The 17392-nt window shown below is 35.8% G+C and overlaps 1 pseudogene; it reads right to left on the bottom strand.

Annotated features, from left to right (window-relative positions):
* Positions 1–2932: 2932 nt before the first annotated feature.
* LOC132275269 (uncharacterized) lies at positions 2933–10346 on the bottom strand (annotated as a pseudogene).
* Positions 10347–17392: the final 7046 nt, after the last annotated feature.

A 17392-nucleotide genomic window follows, 5' to 3' on the forward strand; every position in this document is an offset into this window, starting at 1 on the left:
ATTGGGAGCTTTTATTCTGAAACTTCTCTCTCATCTTTCTCTTCTACCCTCCCTCTCTAATGGCTCCTTGAAATAATTTCTTTCAGGATCTTAGTGGTGATACCTTGTTCTTGCTTAATTCTGCAGCAGTTACTTAAATTCTCAATTTGGAATGCCATTTGCGCTCTTGTATCTACTATTATTATCTTCTTCATTAATTATATTATTATTATTCTTTAGTTGTGTTGTGTTGTGTGTGTGTATAGAGCATTAAAGTATAAAAGCCACCATATTGTTGCTGGCAAATCCTATGCAACTTGTTACTATAAAAGAACTGGACAGTAGTCCAGTTGATTAAATTTTTTTTCCCTTTCTTTCTTTATTTGTTTCTAGTTCGTTTTTTCGTTCAGCTCTCATTTATTACGATTGAGAACTATATTCAAACATTCATGCATATGTTTCAGAACTATATTCAAATATTATTCACACAAGACTATGTTTCCATTTCTACTGCTAGCATGTTGAGGTAGGAGGGGCTTTAAATCTGGTTATAGTTGGTAATGCCAATGGAGCACTAGTAGTAGCTTTCCATGTTAATTATGAAATTGTTTGTGATGCTTGCACAATTAGTGTTTGGTATATTGGTAGATTCAATTGGCTCTTAAAGTTCTCTTTGGCAGGAGACACCATATACATCAGTGGCTCCAAATCTTGGATGGGTGGGCACGCGGAAGCCGGTGGAAATGCCGTATGGAGGGGACTGTATGACACCATTGTTACAGTCTAGCCAACTAAATAATAAGATAGGGTAAAGTGCAAGAAATCCCTGTTAAGACAAAAAAAATATCTAGCGTTTTGTGCACATTTTAAAATCATATTGTCACTTTGTCTTTCAGAGAAAGCTTCCCCTCCCGCAAAGTTCTCAACACAGAAATGGAGGAAGCTGGTATATGAGTAGATGGACTGAATCATGAATTGAACCAACAAGGTCAGACTTGCACAAAGAGAATGAAGGTTATATAATCTCATTTATTTATTTATGCTCTGCTCCAAGTCAAAGAGAGAGATTACAGTTGCTGGTTTGAAAATTACAAAACAGAGCTAGATGTTTGCATCATTACAATTGAAAATCATTAATTTACCCAGTTGAACTAGTTTACAAATTGTAAACAAAACCGAGACTAATTGGACTTCTCTCCCAGATAAACAGAAAATGGCACATCACATCAAGCCTTAACCACTACTAAAACAGAGAAGTCAAATTTGCTCGGAGAGTAATGAGTGTGAATTGATTGACATGGTTGTATTTCAAACAAAAGCAAATCCACTACCCAAGAGTAAACACAGGAGAAACCAATCTGTAGTTCCGGAATCAAAGATGTATGCGTTCATCATTTTCCCATATCCTAGTTACTTTGAAAGATTCAACTTCTCTTGATGTAACTCAGGATCTTCTTCCTCGTATTTTTTTCACGTAGTTCTTTAGGAAGTAACTTTCATCAGCCTTTAACATCACACGCAAGCTAAATTTGTTGTTAAGCAAACATTTGGACAACAGAATTTGATAAACCAAATACCTTGGAATGATCCTCCTCTCCAAGCTCAAGGAAACAAGCAGTGGCCAGTGGCCTCCTCGCGACAAAGGAAGACTCCCAACCCACTTTATTGACAAAAAAATCCATTATCCCCATAATCTTATCCTCGGACGCCATCATACACCCTGGATGCTGCTGAAAAGCCACCAAAATCATCTCTTCGGACAAACCCCACTTCTCACAATCTCCTTAAACCTATCCGTACCAGTCGTGAAAACCATAGGTTGACCACGATATACGTTTCAGGCACACCTGATTCTATCAGAACTTCAATATTGGGTGCCGCGTATATGTGAACATCACGCAACAACAGGTCAGCAAAGCGTTTTATAGCTGCAATTGTTTTTTCTTCAGACTTGAGCAACTTGTTGAAGAAATTGTATGATGGGATTATTTGATTTTCCAAACTCCTGAACAAAATTATTGGTCTTGCAGTCAGTATTTTGGCAATGTCTTGGGTTGAAAAGCCTTTAGAGTGGAAAAATACGATTTTGGGTAAAAGGGTTTCGTCGGGGTCGGACAAGAGTACCCGAGGCTATCTTCTGATGAGAAGTGAGATCTGGGTTTCGGTGAATCCATGGCTGCTGAAGAATGCGAGAACAGAGTCCAATTAGTCTAGGGTTTTGAAGTTCACGTACTTCGAGGCTGCAACAAGAGCCTTTTCTGGAGGAAACCCACATGATTTTATAAGGTAATCGACTGTGAATGAGTGTTGATTTGAAGTGCGAGATGTGGATTTGGGTGTCGATGATGATTATGGGCAGTGTTGAAGAAAATGCAGTTTGTGGGTTGGTGAAGTTGACACCAATGTAGGGTGTAGGAAGGGAATAAACTCGAACATGTGTCCTCACACTTGGCATTCCAATGTTTGACCACTAGTTAGTATGTTGGTGTCCAGTCTTTCTTTAGATTTCTCCTCTTCCAAATTTTGCTGCTAACAACTGCCACAAGGTTTCTATTTCTCTATATGAATTCCTGAATCCTGGCTCAATTAGAATCTACGGATCTTTCAATTCCTTGAATTATGATCATCTCTTTTTTCAGACAACCTAGACAACCTTTTGCGTGGTTGCATCAAAATCCAAGCAACAAATGAATAACTCACTTGACATCTAATTCACTTGACATATAATGCTCATAAATTTTTATATAATGAAATATAATTCACACTGTGATAATATAAAATGAATTTTAAAATTTTGCATTGTACCATGCGGTTCAACTATTTATTTACTATTGGTTAAGTTTCAATTTTATATGCAAAACAAAATCTTTTTCCATTTATACGCGTGCAACGGAATATATGAGCCACAGTGAAAGTTTGATTCTTTCTTGTCCTCTTAAACAAACACGCATGATAACTACCAAATAGCTCATGTCACATGGCATTAAGAAGAAGTAATTACATCTGTTTTGGATCATGGCACTAGGAGAAAACCCTGTTACAGAAATTACAACAGTGCCCGTCAAAGAGAGAATGAATAACTCAAAGCTCCTTGTGACATACACTAGTATATCTAGCTTTCATTTTCGTTTTTGGAAATCACTGTTTCTAGGTACTAACATTACACCAATGTAATCTATATATATATATATATATATATATATATATAACCTGCACGAATGCAGCAGACCTTGTTGCTCTCCAGATTCTGGTCATACTGGGGGAGAGCTTTGGGAAACCCGAACTCGCCAAGCAAAATATTGAATATAGAAGGAGTTGAGGCTCATTGCTATTCCGAAGCACAAAATTGAGGATAGCATTATTGCATAAACCGCCATCAAACAAAGCTGCATTGAGAAGTTAGAGCTATCATAAGGCTTCATACTTTAGCCACCATTAAAACAAGAATCCAATGCTGAGATGAATGCAACATAATATATTCAAGATTTTTAGCTAACGACTAACATGCACAAATTAATTTTATGCATCATATTGTTGATTGGAGATTAATTGTTTCAAGAAGATAACGATTAGAGCAACACTAGTGAACAACCCCCCCACCTCAATAACAAAGCGATTCAGGAAAATAAGGCAGGCAGAATTCGATTGCTATAATAATATTTCCCTATTAGCTACGCATTCATAGCTCAACATAACTTTCAACTGTGGTTTCGTCCCATCTGAACATGATTTTTTTTATCTTGCTAGTATGAAGATAAATAACTACATAGAGCCTCAAATTCAATTGAGTTGGCCTCTATGTACATCAATGGTTGAAATTGAATTACATATGATGCAGTAAAATTGTAGTGGAAGTGATGCATGTATGATGCACTTGGTCATAATCCATGTAGGAATAAATCCGAATTAAGTAAAGGAGACACAGAGAAATGTGGGAATAAATGAAGGAAGTGGAGGGGAGTCGGGTTTGCGGCAAGTGACATGGCAGATTTCAATTTATTTAGGATTACTAATCTAGTCTTTTATCTTTCTTTATCTAGGGGAAAAAAATAATCATTTGTATATACAAAGGAATATAATGCCTTTTGTAGTTGAATTACATATGATGCAGTAAAAAAATTTGCATGAACAGCCGTGAACAAAGTTAAGCATATATTGTTGATTAAATAACTATCAGAAGTATCACTCACCATAGAATAGAATAAGTGGAGAATTATGGCCACAAGGGCAAACTCAAGAGCTGCATATGCCTCGATTGCTGCATGTGAAACGAGTAACTCTAAGACAGTCATGCTCCCTTATATAAAAAAGTTAAAATTATGGAGGCTCAGGTATGTGTACCTAGGATGACCGCAAAAATAGATGCCAAAACGCCAAGCGTGAAAGAGAATGGTGCAGCAATTATGATTGCTTGAGTTTTCATGTCACGAATCTACAAAAGGAAGGTGTAAAATTAGCACCGCCATGTCCGATATCAATGTTTAAACATGCAAATTAAAATTCTGAATTGGTACTATTTCTGTCACCTCTACTCAGTATATGAATTCTGAATTAGCCTATGAAGCATAGATATGGATGTGAGAATCACCGCCCCTGGTGGGAATATGGGATACAAGTACAAGAAGATATGGATGCATCAATATGACATAAAAAAAAAAAATGATGTGGATGCAACTAGCATGACAGTATAGATGTATGTATGTAATTACATATGTATATTGTACGTATAAAAATCTGAAAGTAATTGTTTGTCACGTTATTTACAAATATTGCAACAAACCCCCATTTTTCACCAATATATCAAATGTTTGATGTGCCTAAAATCCCATAAGAAAAATGAAACTTATGTTGCATGGACGTACTTGGACCAAACTGACATGATTTACCCTAATTATATCTCAATTCTTCTTGTCTAAGAAAAACAATCCACCATTTGAACTTTGTTTTATTGTTTTTCTTACCAACTATATTTTTTGTTGAATTTATCACAAGTATACCTTGTACCATGGTGATATACTAGAAACGCCAAATCTCTTTTTTGGACATATGAACTATTTAAATGGTGGATACGAGTTTGAAATTAAAACTTTATTTTCAGGTTATAAAATTCTTAGAAAGACGCGTATTCACAAATATCCAAGTATCAATGTCCAATACAAACAATATATCCTATAGCTTCCTTCTAGAAGAATCCATGTTTCATAGCCGTTCACATTCTGATATTTTTATGTCCATAATCATATCAAAATGGCTACTAGATAATGAAAATGGAAGCACAGTGAAATAGCCATTTAAGGGATCACTAGGATGCTCATGCAACTTTTTGATCCAGGAAAACTGAAGTGCTCTTAGCTGAACAGTTGAACTAAGGTGGTCCTGATTCTACATCCTTTGTATTACACCATGGAGGATCTTATGAGAAGACTTGTCCAGCATGAAGCATCAAAGAAGCTGACGCTTGGACATGTGGGGTCTGAGCTCTGATTGGATGTCTGAGACAGCCGCTTTGAAGCATACGAAAGATCAGAGTCTTTTGTGTGTTAGTAAAAAAGGATTTGAAAGTGAAGCAAGATGGATACTAATTAGTGAAAAATGAAAAAGACAGCTTGAACAAATATTTTTGGAGCTATTGTCTGTTTGCATGTAAGATAGAAAGTGTTAGAGATTCTTGTCCCACGTCGGATCCAGATGGGGAGGGACTTGGGCATATATGAGAGGGTAGGCAGCACCGCCCAATAGCTTAAGCTTTTGGGTCGGATGGCAAGTGCCCGACCCATTACAGTTGGTATCAGAGATTGATCCAGTGTCACGCTAAGCGCTCGGTTGGGAGGTGCCCGGGTCCGCCCTGAGTAGGTAGGGTGGTTCGACTGCAACGAGGGCGTAGAATGTTAGAGATTCTTGTCCCACATCGGATCTGGATGGGGAGGGATTGGGCATATAGACAGTGAGCCGTTGTATTAGAGCAGTAAGCTGGTGCACATAAGAAGTATAATATCAGAAAATTTGAAGTATAATATCAGAAAATTATTCGTGCCACTCTTCCAAAATGAGTGGGTTGAGAACTCCTATTACACCCACCTTTAACTCTGGCCTTCTACAACTCTTTAACTCTGATCTTGAGATGGCTGGATACATTTTCTGATGCGTTTTTCTATACTAAATTCAATTTCTATTTCTTATTTTATTATTAAGAAAAGAGATTAAATACAAGCTTTATCCTATAAAAGATATCAAGCTAAATATATTGATGTTGTTTCTGCCAGATAGCTTACCAGTAGCTGCTCAAGGAAGAAAAATTAGTATATTGTGCTAATTAAAACAGGCACCACAAAATCTTGCCAGGCACTGCATAAATTATGAAAAAAGAAAATTAATCAGAATTAGTTAAAACCACCACAGGAAGAAACAACAAAGAGAGCGAACCCATAAGCACTTTTAATTGAAAGTAATTTTATCAGTTAAAAGATTTGATTTGGACTTCCTTAATTCACTGTGTCAGCAATGATTTTGTTGTACATTCCAATAGTGATTTGCTCAAGGGTGACATTGAGTTAAAGCCGATGTCATGCAGATGAGTCATAATGAATTAAGAACATCAGCTTAGGCTGAAAGATAGTTGATCAGATAAGTTAACTGGTCTAGCAACATTGAAAACCAAATTACTTCAATGAAACTTTCAACCATAATTAACTCACCTTACTGATCGCGAATTCAAAATCAGTTGATTGCGCTCCTGCCTGTTATCTCTTTGAGTGGAACTTGACAAACGAAGCAATGTCACTGGTAAGTTCAAAACCTCTTTCCCACAGACCTCGCAAATCTTGTTTCCTCTTGCACTAAACCACTTAATTGCACATGCTTCATGTATAAGTCTGAGAGCACCTTTGCAACTACATTCCATCTTGAGTGTATTTTCTTCTTCAAAAGCATCGTAACAGATCCTGCATATTGCTTCCTCTTCAGGAATCTCTTCATCATCATCTTCCGTTGGAGCAGTAGTTATTTGATCTGATTCTTCACGAAGCAGAGTAGTACAAAGAATAACAGTAAACAAGAGACTATTAGACATAAACAGTTAAAACATCAATCACAAATTATTTTGCCAATTTCTGATACTCAGTCTGAATATAACATGGTCGACAAGAAATTAGTTAAATTAATCCGACCTTCAATGGATAACATCTGAATTGTGATTCTAGATCAGTTACACTGCCACTGTATTTGACTTTGTGACTTGAAAACATGTATAGTTTATTTTCACTTAACAGAAAAAAAAAAGAAAAAAAAGGGTTATTCTTAACAAAACTATCATAGTTATTTTTATATCTTTAAAACTATCTGCATTGAAAAAAGTTAGAACCATTGAGCAAACACTGGAAAACTCAATCTACTTGGACTCTTGGAGCATTTCTATATAAATAATAATAGTAATAAATAAAGAGGAAGCAAATCTATAAAATAAAAGGAAAATAAGAAGAATTAAAATTGCCTGTATTTCAACAATATAGATTTTAAAATGGTGCAACTCAGACAAATCATATACTGATGGAAAGATTTTCCACTGCTTTACGAGTCAATGAACCAACCTGAAGAAGGATTTTATTTTATTTTTTTCCCGGTAGGTAAGCTGCAGAAGGAATTCAAATAGAGAATATATTTGAAAACTAAATACCACCATTAGGATCTGTACTTTGAACAGGCTCTTTACGTGTAGCAAAAGACACCGATCTTACAATAACAATATTTCTCCCAGGAATAGAGAGGGACCTTGAAACGGTAGCTTGAACAGCCCCTATCTGTAAGAAATTTACCACAACTATTTAACTTGACTAGGTTCTAGACCATTGATACAAAATATGCTTCCAAATTAAGGCATTGAAAATTTTAAAGTTTCCCTGTGGTAAGATAATGATCATATAAAAAGAGAAGAGCCTTCTAACATTAAGTACAAAATGCCCAAATCAGTAACCTACTGGTCCCGAATAATTAACAGTAACTGGAAAGTACCTCTCTTTTTTTCTTTAACTCCATCTGGACTCAACACCTTATCCCAACTAAGTTTGGCTAATTAAACCTTGCTTCACCATTCTTCTACATCTAATGCCATAACCTCAATCTTTCCTTACTATCTCAATCCAAGTTCTTTTACTCCTCTGTCCTTTCTTGATGCCCCACAATAAATGTCCACTTTGAAAAGTTTAACTTACAATGTCTTACAAATTTAAACTATTACACTTCTATAGTCGATGTGAAAGAAAGGTTAGTTTTGAAAATTTACCCTTTCCAATGAAGTGTGAATGAAATAAATGCTTATCGTATTAAATTTGAGGAAGATTCTACCAGACTACCACTTTTTAGGATGGAAGGAGATTTTTTTTTTTTAGTTTCCTGTGGGAGTTAGATGAGATAAAGTACCTTCCACGCCCTTCAACAGAAAGATTCCATTTGTTTCAATGGATAAAATTTTAAAACTGTGATACATGATGCTATTTTTCTATTTTGCTTTTTTTTTTTTTTTTTTTTTTGAAGCAGAACATTATATATTTTTGCTAGAATTGCAGTTTACTTGTAGCCAGGCATGACCACAGTGCTAATCCATTAAAATGATTTCTTGAGATAAGCTTCCATGTAAAACCCAATATTAGAAAGAGTAAATAAGATAATTTTTTGAGTTCATAATCCAGGTGCAATACAAGTGAAGATTAACTTACATGCGACTTCTGCCTTTCACCTATGTCCTTGCTGAAGCAGGCGTGGAAGCCGAAGGGGACAATTTTGAGGCAGGCGACACTGGAAGAGAAGTACTTCTGTTCCAAGCGGACACTAAATTGGCCAAAACTGGGCTTTCGGGAGATGCCTTCGGATCCGAATTGAGGAGAGAGGTTTTCTCACCGTCAGGTGCAGTAACTTTCTTCTTGAAGCTTAAAGCCCGAAGAAAGCCTCCTGATGATGAACCACCTTGAGAGTGGAGTAATCCCTTTCCACGACGGCTATTGCCAAAGCCTGAGGGCCTAGGAGGTATTTGAAGGGAGAGATCTGAGCACCTCACTCTTGGTTCTGAATTTACAACTTCATTTGTGGGACCACTGGTTTCCAGATTAGCCTGCATGCAATTAACATTTCAACAACTCTCAAGCCATTCAGTTTTTAAGCTATCCAGAAATATATTATCTACATTGAAGTGTATCGCAGACGGGTTAGATCAATGCATCAAAAACATATTGCAAACTTGCATGCTTATTCCAGGTCAAATAGTAGTTTATATCCCGCAAGGTGAGAATCAAGATCAAAGACCTCTACGGATTAAACATGTTCTATATATTACTAAATGATATCATAAGAAATTATTTCTACAAAGATATACCTTTTCACATTGTTTGCTAAAGGATGCCATAGAAATTTTGAATCCCAACTTAGTATCTAGATCACTTGTGACCTATAAGAAAAGATGCACAAATACTGAGAGTAACAACTTGCATTCAGACATTCCTAAAAGTCATGAACATTGCTCACAAGTTCCTATTTTTTCATATTTAAATTCCAGCTGCAAATTTAAAGATGCGACAGTTCAGTGGCATCCATTTGGATAATCTCTTCCATTCAAACATTCCTAAAAATCATGAAAATTGCTCACTAGTTCCTATTTCTCTATATTTAATCAAGATATGCCACTTTCAAAGACGTAACAAGTCAATTGCATCAAAAATTGCAACTACCCTAGAATTTGTACCCAGAAATTATTAATAATTGTCAAGAATCAACTTTGGTTTCGCACAAAATCATTAAAAGATGGATTTTGAAGCCATAATTCTTCACATAATTAAAATATTTAGTCCTCACAATTTAGTCCTAAACTTAAGCATACACAATTTCTTTTTAATTTTCTAAATATGGTTACTTGACAAATTCAGTTGAAATAGAAGCAGAGAACACGTTTAAGCCCCAAAGAACTCTAATTTGCCGAAACTAAACGAAATACAACAAAATACTAAAGGTCACTTAGACATCTGACCACTCTTTATGGGTAAAATGATCTAAAGTAGCACTTCTGGGTAATAAAACAGAACTAACATAACAAGACTTGCATACTAACTCAAGGAGACACACACACACACACACACAAATATATGTGAGAGAAAGAGAGAGAGAGAGAGAGAGAGAGAAGAACCTTTGTTGGATCATCTGCAACTGAAATAGTGACTGGCTGGGTTGGTTGCATTGTTCCTTGTTCTTCCTACTTAGGCTCAACAATAAGAAATGAATGAATAATTTATGTTAGATCAGAACAGAGAAGATCAAGATCTAGAAAAGAAAGATTATTGATAGGGAAAACTATACCTACCTTGACCTATAGATAAAAGGCAACTAAATGTTGACAAGACATCTTCTATTTTTGAACAATAATATTTTATTATCAAATATAACGATTTCACTGGATAAGGATAAGAATGATAGATATTTCTTATCCAGATAATAAAAGACGATGTGGTTCAACTGATAATCCTAGCAAAAGAAAGTCAAAATGGTTAAATCATATCCCTACAAATATGGCAACGAACAGATCTCTTTTGATCTTGCACAGGCGGATTTCCTCTGATCCCGCAAATAAACCGAAGGAGAGCGACTATAAGAAGGAAATCCTACCGGGCAATAAAGGTAGGAGAAAAAACTCTTAAACAAAAGATATATAGTTATTATGTGATACGATTACAAGTACTAACTTGATCGTCGGAAGGTCCTTGGCTGGCACCCCACCGGTGCCATTCGAAATGACGTCATTTTGTTTTGCAGGTAAACGCCGTCGTTCCGAGTCGTGAGGATTTACGCATCAACAGCTGGCGCCGTCTGTGGGAACGATTAGTTTTCTGAAGAAATAACTATCCCGACGTGACTTGGCTCGGACGACAAAACGAAAGTTTCCGATCATTGAAATCATCCCAAAGTCATCAGTTGACAACGGGTTTCCATGTATGCGCCGTCTGTGGGAACGATTAGTTTTCTGAAGAAATAATTATCCCGACGCGACTTGGCTCGGACGACAAGACGAAAGTTTCCGATCATTGAAATCATCCCAAAGTCATCAGTTGACAACGGGTTTCCATGTTCTTATATAAGGTCGGGACTCTACATCTTGATTACCCGTCTATCATATTGGGGTAAAGCAGTGGGTTGCGTGATGCCACCCAGTGTACGATGACAATAATCAAAATTTGGCACGTCGACCCAGGCCGTCCAATATGGTGTTTTCCATTTAGCGATGCTTGGTCCCCTCACTACTGAGGTTTGGTCGTGTAAGACCAGACTCCATCTCATATCGGGCAGCAGCCAATTACCAAGGCCTGATCGTTGAAGACTAAGATCAGGTCCTTCTGCACCTACATAAATGGGTAGGTCTCCACCCATTAAGAAGATCACCACCAATAAGGGGTCTCTACCTACTAGTAAAACTTCTATTACTAAGGATGTCTCTAGCAACGGAGTCTCATTACTACATCGGTTCGTGCAATCAGGGTGGCCTTCTACATCCAAGAATATATCGAGGCCTTCAGGTCCAAGGAGTTCAATGTCCCTTAAGATCCCATGAGGTCTGTATTCCCAAGGAGGTTCCTAAGTTAAGGGCGATCATTGGACCCAACGAGGTACTGGCCACCACACCGTCATTTGGTACTGGCCACCAAACCGTCATCTGTCAGCCGTTGGATACCACACCCCTATCCACCAAGCATCAAGCTAGTCGCTGGACACTAAGCCTCCACCTACCATACGACAGTCGTCACCTCTCTTCCCTTGCAGGAATTGCCTATCGACTTCAGATTATGCAGAATTTTGGATTGATAATCCATTGTAGGTTAATTTTCAGTAATTTTTTCTAACACAATTTAATATTTTTAGACAACTGTAAATTGTTGCAGCACTAGACACCCCGTATGTTGTATAAACGTCTATGGAATGGGTCATCACCCAAGATCCCAGCATCGGGGATAGAATAGTGGATCATACAACATCAATCGTCGATCTACATATGATGACAAGGTTTAGAAGATTGGCGTACCTTGGTGCATCGAGCTAGTCGGGTTTTTAGTCTCTTTCCTTAACGACCCCTTGAGGGCACTAGTTGTCTAAGACCGGTGCTCGATCCTCTGAAACCATAACCAGGTAAGTCTCTACACATTGGGAAGGGTACAACCATTGGTTATCATAAATCAAGGTTTGGTTATCCAAAACCAAGGCCTAGTCAACCAAGATTAAGAATTGATTGCCCAAAGTCTACAAAGGCTCGGTCATCCAAGATCAGTGCCTGATCACCCCAAGTATGGTCATCAGAGACCAAGACCAAGGCCTAACTGAGGAAAGTATGGTCATCAAAGATCAAGACTTAACCTACAAAGGTCAGGTCAAAAAACGATCCTCCCCTTTACGTGTTATACCCATGTGGTAATTAATTCCCTTACTAAAGGGACGAGCTGAGTTAAGCTCGTAAAACCTAATTCCCTTACTAAAGGGACGAGCTAAGTAAAGCTCGTAAAATTTATTCCCTTGCTAAAGGGACGGGCTGAATAAATCCCGTAATATAAGGGATAGTAAAAAAATGTCCCGTACTAAAAGAACTCGGGTTGAATGAATCCCGCAATCCATATCTCCGTACTATAAGGGATAGTAAATAAATGTTCTGTACTATAAGGATCGGGGCTAAATGAATCCCGTAATTAATATCCCCGTACTATAAGGAATAGTAAATAAAAGTTCCTTACTAAAGAGGACGAGCTGAGTAAAGCTCGTAAAATTTAATTCCCTTATTAAAGGAGTGACGACCTGAGTGAAGCTCGTTCAATTTATTTCTTTATTAAGGGAAGAGTACCCAAGGGTATCAAAAATAGTACCCAAAGGTACTAAAAATAGTACCCGCGAGGAGATTACCTAAAGGTACTGAAAAAAGTATTCGAGGGAAAAGTTCCCAGGGAAAAAAAAAAAAAAAAAAAAAAAAAAAACTTTTACTATTCACATGAATAGTACCCGCGGGGTACTGTTCCTAGGGCAAAAAAAACAAAAAACTACTGTTCACATGAACAGTACCCGCGGGTACTGTTCCAGGGCAAAAAAAAAAAGAAAAAAAAAGCGGGGTACTGTTCCCAAGGTCAAAAAAAAAAAAAAAAATAAATAAAATAAAATATTACATTCCCAAAGTTAGACAAGCAAGCTTGGGAATGGGGAACAACTGATAGGGAAAAATAGACCTATCTTGACCTAACGATAAAAGGCAACTAAATGTTGACCAGACCTCATCTACTTTTGAGGGATAATATTTCGTTATTAAATAAAACGATTTCACTGGATAACGACTTCGTTATCAAATATCATCATTCTTATCCAGGATAATGAAAGACGACGTGATTCAATAGGGTAAGGATAATCCTAGCAAAAGGAAGTCAAAAGGGTTAAATCATATCCTTACAAATATGGCAACGAACAGATCTCTTCTGATCTTGCACAGGCGAATTTTCTCTGATCCCGCAAATAAACCGAAGGAGAGCGACTATAAGAAGGAAATCCTACCGGGCAATAAAGGTATGAGAAAAAACTCCTAAACAAAAGATACATAGTTATTATGTGATACGATTACAAGTACTAACTTGATCGTCGGAGGGTCTTTGGCTGGTACCCCACCGATGCCATTCAAAATGACATCCCTTTATTTTGCAGATAAACGTCGTCGTTTCGAGTCGTGAGAATTTACGCATCAACAATTATTTATTCGAAAGAAACTGTGATTCTAAACATACACGTGCTCGCGTGCGCACATATATATATATATATATATATATATATATAAAGATATTTGCTGAAGAAGTAGGGTCAGGATTAGGAGAGAGAATAGTAAGGTTATGGTCGCGCCTGCTTGGAAGATGACCATAAAGTTGAGTCGCGTGGGACCTACTCCAACCAGCAATTTCGTCTTCTTGTCCATTACTATGATGCAAGGTGAAACTATTAGATCAGACCATGTTTTACCCAATTACAACTCATAACTTTTTATGAATGTCAAATGTAGGTGGTTTTATTTTTAATGAAATAATTTATTAAATTTTAAAATAATAGAAAGATTGACAAATAAAAGGATTATGGAACATATTTTTTATTTAATTTCTGATTTTATTTTCTTTATTTGATGGTTGTAAATTCGTAATAAAATGTTAGTACTTTCCATGAATAAGGCTGAATATAACAAATAGAACTATTTTTCTACTTGAATATTATATTTCTTGAATTTTGAAAGAATCTCTTTCAGTCTTCTGTAATTCTCTTAATATATGTGTGTGTATATATATATATATACACACATATTTAATTTTCATACAAAACCGAAAAAAGAAATGAAAGAGAAAGTCAATGTATACCTTCTACCTTTATGGTATTTTTTTTATTTAATTTGTTAACAAAGTGGCCATCATCAAATTTCATGGACTCTGCTTTGCAATAAATGTGATTGAAGCTAAAGAGTCCCGGTAACCTACAAATTTAGGTGACTAACCTTCATTTCTATCAATAGCCATCTGTAATGTACTTACGTAGTATTATCTTTTTAACTTTTCAAAATATAAAATTTTAAACTCTTCTAAAAGCAAACAGGTTGACCGGTTTTTCTTATAAAAGCATTGTAGTTCAAAAATGTCAGCAAGGGCAGCACTATAGAGGTTTTTTATTTTATTTTATTTATTTTTTATTATTATTATTTTTATTTTACAGTAAATCCTAAACTACATCAAAAAAAACTTCAACCCGTTACCGTTTCAAGACAAATACAAGAGAACCTGCGTAAATGTAACATGTTAATATATCTATATATATATATATATATATATATATACATATTGTGTAAAAAAAAAAAAATAATATTAGTCATAAAACACTATATTTAAAAAGTATTTGATATATCTATAATATGGGTTCAATTCCACGCTATCTTTTTCGGACAAAAGTTTATTTGATTTTTTTTTTTTTTTTTTTTTAATTTTCGGAATAAATTACCTGAACTCTAAGAACAAGATTCGGCGCTCATCATTAAATTTTTAAAAAATTAACCATATAAAGAATTTTTCCTAAGTTATTTAATTACTAGAGCCTACAGGTGTTGATTCCATGTACATATATATATATATAATATGTTGGGAAGTAATTAGTAGAGACTGCAATAAAATATATATATATATATATATAGTAGAGACATATTTATCATTTTATATATTTTATGAAGATTAACTGTCCTCCTATTCCCAAAAAAATATAAAAAAAATTGCCCTCCTATTCAAGTCTAAATCTCAGTAATTGTCGGTTGAAATTTTACAATTTCACACAACAATGTTATTCATTTTTCTAGTCATTTTCGGTGCTAATTTTTTTTTTTTTTTTTTTCCCGACAAGAATAACGATTTATTTCATAAAAAATCAATTGATTACAAGCATATTTTGATCCTGAATATCATCAAGCAAAACATCAATAAAAGTAAAAATGTGACTCAAAAGCCAACTGACCCACCTAATGGGCCAAATCATTAGCTTCACGAGAAACAAATACTACTGAGAAGAACTGATAAATGAAAAAGAGAATGTTATTCGTATCAACAACCACAATATTTAAATGTGAAAGATAAGGACCGAACTTCAGAATAACTTTCACCACTACCTCAACATCCGTTTCAAAAATGACTTTATCAAAGCCCCGTTGAAGTGCCTGAAGCAATCCTTTTATCAATTAGGAGGGACATCCTAGTCATATTTAATAATTTTGAGAAAGCATAGGCTTTCTCGGTTCCCAATTGCTTACAATGTGAAAATATGGACATTTCCCCACTTTGATGTGACGTGATAACTACATGACACAAAAATTTGTTGAACTGAGGGAATGTTCATCAAACCACACATCCTTCTCATTTTCTTCTTCTAAATACCGTAATAATTTTGTATTTGTTCTATACTTACACACCTTATTTACCATTTAGGCTTTGTTTGGAACTAATTTTTTTTTAAATCCTCCCAACTTTTCTAGGATTTTTATGTGGTATGAAATTTCCCATTAAATTCCGCCAAATCACAAACCTCTTAAAATTCAAGAAGTTCAAAAAAAAAAAAAAACAAAAATGAAGTTTGAAAAAAAAAAAATTAGTAGAGTTAGTTTTCAAATCCCCTTCAAAATCCTCCCGATTTTCTTAGGATTTATATGCCGTGTGAAATTTCTCATGAAATTCCGCTAAATTCCAAACCTCTTAAAATTCAAGAGGTTCCAAAAATCTGAAATCCCTTTTCAAATCTAATTTTGGTGAAACCCTTAATTTAACACAGTGTTAATATTTTCTAGGGGTGTAACTTGGGTTGGGCAGCTCTGTAAAGTTTTTGACTTTTCAACTGTGGGGCCCACTTGAGTTATAAGGGTCATTGCAGACCAATTTAATTCCAAATTGTTTTCTCTCTCGGCAGCTCATATCTCTCTCTCTCGCTGCTTCTGCTTTTTTCTTTTCTTTTTTTCTTTTTCAACTTCAATCCTTGATTCCATCTTAATTACTTACCGGATTTAGGTGCCGTTTGAGGCAAAACGATGAGTGTGACGAGCTCTACGCGTTGATGCAAGCAATTTCCAGTTTTGAGCCTTCTTTGGAACTCGAAAATTTAAACCCATTTCTAGGGTTTTGCCTATTTTGAGGTAGGGGCATCTTAATCCACTCTAGTCTTGTTCTATTGTGAATTTTACCTCCATGTTGTATTAAATATGCTTAATTTAGAGTTAATTATATCTATGATGGTATTAATGATGTCTAGAGGGTTTTCACGATCTTGAATATGGTTGGTTCATGTGCAAATTATATTTAGTTGTTGATTTACTATGTTTACTATGTGCTAGCATGCTGAAATTGATGTATGAGAGTATGCTTATTTAAATTGCGCCAAATTTCCCAATTCATGATGTTGAGCTCATATATATATATACATGCACATGCTTAAATGTATTTTGTTGTATCTTAATGTGTTAATAATTACTTGGGAGATGTTGAACATGTTGAATGTTTAATTTTATGATGGAAAATTTTAAATGCCATGACATTGAATGTATGGAACATATACACATGCACATACCATTGGGTTTGCATGAAATGGGAGAAATTGTTCTTGAAATAAATATGGGGAATTTAAGGAAAGTGTTTTTGATAAAATGGTTTTATGCGAAACCCGGTCGCTGCGGGGTTACCAACGGGCCGGAAGTTAATATAGCCTAGAAGGGACTAGGGAGTCGCCCTAGCGTGGTTGAGCTAGCTGGGCCCCATAATGACGCCGCGGGGTTACCAAGGGTCGGGACACTAGCCAATCATCCTTTCGTGTCGCGGCGGGGTTACCAAAGGGCGGGCTGTATTAACGTTTGAAA

This window comes from Cornus florida, unplaced genomic scaffold, assembly GCF_030987335.1.
Source record: "Cornus florida cultivar Cherokee Brave unplaced genomic scaffold, ASM3098733v1 CherokeeBrave_3.0.0_Hap2_Chr09, whole genome shotgun sequence".
NCBI lineage: Eukaryota > Viridiplantae > Streptophyta > Magnoliopsida > Cornales > Cornaceae > Cornus > Cornus florida.